Raw genomic sequence first — 4,224 nt, forward strand, 5'->3', positions numbered from 1 at the left:
TTCTGTTAAATTCATGGTTGCTATTATTTAAATTACAATAACTGAGTATTTGTGACATTGTATGATAAAGTTCATGCACTATTGGGCTCATCTTACCCACTAAAAAAAATTATTTTGTTAGTCCTCAGCATTGTTTATATAGCCCTGCGCCTTTAAGTATACTGTAGCAAGATGGCGCCGCTTTCGCCGCATCTCGGCCCGAGCCTTTAAAGCGGCGTGTCATGTCTATCCATATAAGTCATTGGCTGGTTCATTGTCACTTTCTCATTTAATGCTCTGTCCAGTTGTCCTACAGTCTTGTCTCAAATTTGCACGTGTCTCGTTCCTGGATTTTGTTATGTTTAGTTTGCTGCCAAGTCAGCCTTTGTTTTGTGTTTTTTGTAAATAATTTAGTTTTCTTTTAGTTCTTACAATGAGTCTGCGCTCTGGGTTCACCTCCTTTTCCACCCACCATCACAATGTCACTTGTTGACATTTCCAAATGACTCAGCTGAGAAAAACTGAGACATTTCTCTTGTACTTGGACATTCATGTATTGACACCAAAACATTTTTAAATCAAAATCTCAGAGTGGAACTTTTTGGACACTCCATGTTGCATGGAGCAGTAATGTGCGAAAATCGCACCTGCACACCACAGACAGCTGAAGTCATTAGTTGCTCTGTGCATGCCCAAGTAGATCAACAACAGTAACAATGATAGCTAGCAGAGTGCTGTTTCAATGTGTACCAGCAACCCAACCCAAAACTGTACTCGATTAGTTCAATTCTGTAGTTTGTGGAGATGGGCATGCAGATTGAGCCTCCTTGTTCTTCAACATGCTGGGTGGAGAAGAGTGTGTGTGAGAGCACTTGAGTCTGATATTACTCAGCTGATCGATTGAAGTTCTTCCTTAGGCTTATGCCTTTTTGAGCGGCTTCCAGTAATCCTTTGACAATTCCTTCAATTAAGTTCTGACTGAGAGGAGATGAATCCAAAACTAGCAATTAGGTCTACAGCAGAGTCAACTAATATTCATTGTCATAGTTTTTGGTGTTTTGTTTGGTGTTTGTGTAACTCTTGTTTTGTTTTGGTTATCTGTTGGTTTTTTGTGTTCATGTCTTCACCTCCCCAGTATTTTTCCAGTCCTCTCTGCCATGCCCATCTCCACCTGTCAGTAATTGTTTTCTCTCACCTGTGTCCACTTAACTTGTCATTCCTCAGCTTTTAAAACCGGTCTCTTTCACTTCACTCTCCACTGGATCATTTTGCTTGTTCCTGCTCTTGCTACCACATTCGTTCTCTTGCCTTGCCTCGCTTCGTTTTTTTTTTGTTTTGTTGCATTTTGGATTGTTTGCTACCACGACAGCTTTTTGTTTTGTTAATTTTAGTCAATAAATAGTTTCCGTTTTTAACGATGAGTCTGCGTTCTGGGTTTGCCTCCGTCTCCCCCCCATCTGACATTCATAGGGAAAACCAGCAGAAATAGTGTGTTGGTGCTAAACTCTCACAATGAGATACTGTGAGAAACCACAACCATTGTAAACTCCTTGGTGACAGTTGTGAACATAGACTTTGCCTACACGTAGTTCCTTATCACGCTCATGTTTGGTTTGATTTGATTCAAGAAATTGAATCCATTCATAATTAAACACTCTTGACATGGTCCACAACATCATAGCCAAAGCAACCAGTGAATTTATGACTTTGTAGCAAACTCGTTTGGCATACACACTGGAAGCTCTGTCAACCCTGGAATGCATGAGATTGTATTCCTCACTAATTTGTCTATCATTATTCTTGCTAACATTTACCAACTAATAGATGCGATAAATATTGGAAACTGGAACAGTGATATGTATGTCCAGATATACACTCCTACAGTGATCACCTACTATGACAGTACCCCTGACCTGTACCTGACCCATAACCTATGTAAGTGCATGTGCACACGTGGCATTCACTATCTCTTTTCTAGCAAGCCGTTTATCCATGAATACATAGCCAGTATATGTGGCCTCAGACAAATGACCAAAGACTCAAAGGGTCCAACTACTTTAACTCCACGGCAACACATAACCACTACTCACACAGAGGTGGTGGGTAACAGCTGAATAATCAAAACTCCAGTCAAAGTTGTGACTGTGACCTACGACCGCCATGATGTCACTACACATCTTTAACTTCCAGCCCAAACACTCTGGATTGTAGTTTGTAAAATGCAATTCTCCACAACAATGATGTAGCTCTGCATCATATAGATCCTGAACAATATGATTGTGACATTGACATTCCTACATTTTTCAATGCTCACTCCCTTAAGCTATACTCAACCACAGTTGAGCAAATTCAGTACAAAGGTCTAAAGATCATTAATGTAGAACCACTTTATTTCCTTGTAACAATTTGTTGATTGTTGGAACCAAAATGCAGGCAAACTCAAAGAAAATCTAAAGTAACTGATTTATTTAAAAAAGGGAAAACAAAAAGGCTGACGTGGCAGAAAACAAAAACCTTACCTAAAGAAAGCTTACTAAAACAGCAGATCACATGGAATATGAGGAGTGAGACACAGAGCAGACTTGACTGAAGTAGGAAAACACATACTATAAATACTATAACAAAGCAGAGATATCATAATGAAACAGAGATAATGAACAAGCAGGTAGTGAGTAACAAGAGAATGACTTTATAGAACTGTGGGAGGATAAAAAAGCAACCCAAAAGCATGGTGTCCAGCTAGGTGCAGAATGAGTCTGGTGGGTCCTTTTGGTCTGGTTGGGGGACCACAGAGGATGGAGGCTTTGCAGACGAGACTGGAGGCAGCACTGGAGACGACTAGGGAGTCTGTGGATAACAGCTGGGGGTTCCCAGTGAGGAGAACTCGAACTGGGAGTAGGTGGCTTGAATGCCATGCGGGTTCCACAGAATGGGGATCTTTTCTTTTCCTCTTCCTTCTGGTGCCTCTGTTTCTCTGTGTTTTTTCTGCCTTTCAGGACAGAAACTCAAACAAAGTTGTCTGCCTGCTGTGTTCCATTTCTGGCTGGTTTATTCTGTAACAATTGGTTGATTGTTGGAACCAGAATGCAGGGAGACTCAAAGAAAATCGAAAGATTCATTTATCAGTTATTTAACAACCCTTCCCCTACACTGACATTAAGTTCTTTTCCATGCTGGGACTATTAAAGTACATCCAAAGTTGATCTATTTTGGACTTGGTTGTCCCAGTGAAGTCCTGCAAAAGCTGACAAGTACAGGCAAGCCAAATGGACTTGCTTCTGCAATCACAGAAGCAAAACCCAGGTATGTGAGGAGTTCATGAAGATGAACTTTCGATTGGTTTTGAGGAGGATGTGCTGGGATGAGGCTCCATCTCACCACAGTCTGGGATGAGATTTAACCTGAGATACTAAAGGCTCTGGAGCTTGTGAGGCTGTCTTGGTTGACATACCTCTTCAAAGTAGCATGGAAGACAAGGACATCACCTGTGGGGTGACAAACTGGGGTAGTGGTCTCTATTTTTAAAAAGGGGAACCAGATAGTGTTCTAAATATTCAGGGTTCACTTAACCTCCATGGGAAAGTTTATTCCAAAGTGTTGGGAAGGAGACTCTGACCAATTGTCAAACCTCAAATTCAAGAAAAAACAATCACTGGATGAAAAGCGGGGATTTAAGCAGCTCTTGTCATATAATGTTGCCACGCGCCTGGAGATTTAGGTCTGTCAGCAGGAGGCCTCTGACAGATCAGAAAACCATAGGGAACTGTCAGAAGCTGCCATAGACTTTGTACGTTAGTGTTCCTCTATCACCCCCCTCTTCTCTAGAGAAGGCTTTCATCTATAAGGGAGGTTTCTGTGAGCCATACAAATTCAAATCAAGTATAAACCAGTGGTCTACCCTCCCCTAACAGTTGCAACCTTATGCTGCTCTGGAAGAAATGAAGAGCCCACTGCACTGAACCCCATTGAAAACCTCATGGTTATTCCACCAAATATTGATTTCTGAACACTTCCTGAGTTAAAACATTAGCATTGTTGTTTCTAAATGAATATGGAATTGTTTTCTTTGCATTATTTAAGGTCTGAAAGCACTTCATCTTTTTCATTTTAACCATTTCTAATTTTCTGCAAATAAATACTAAATTTGTGCTGATAATTAAGTGGTCTCTTAAATTTTCCCAGAGCTGTATGAGGTGAAAGTAAACCGATATGGTCCAGTGCACGTACAACTAAAAGATTCTGCGC

This window comes from Kryptolebias marmoratus, linkage group LG6 (assembly GCF_001649575.2).
Source record: "Kryptolebias marmoratus isolate JLee-2015 linkage group LG6, ASM164957v2, whole genome shotgun sequence".
Lineage (NCBI taxonomy): Eukaryota > Metazoa > Chordata > Actinopteri > Cyprinodontiformes > Rivulidae > Kryptolebias > Kryptolebias marmoratus.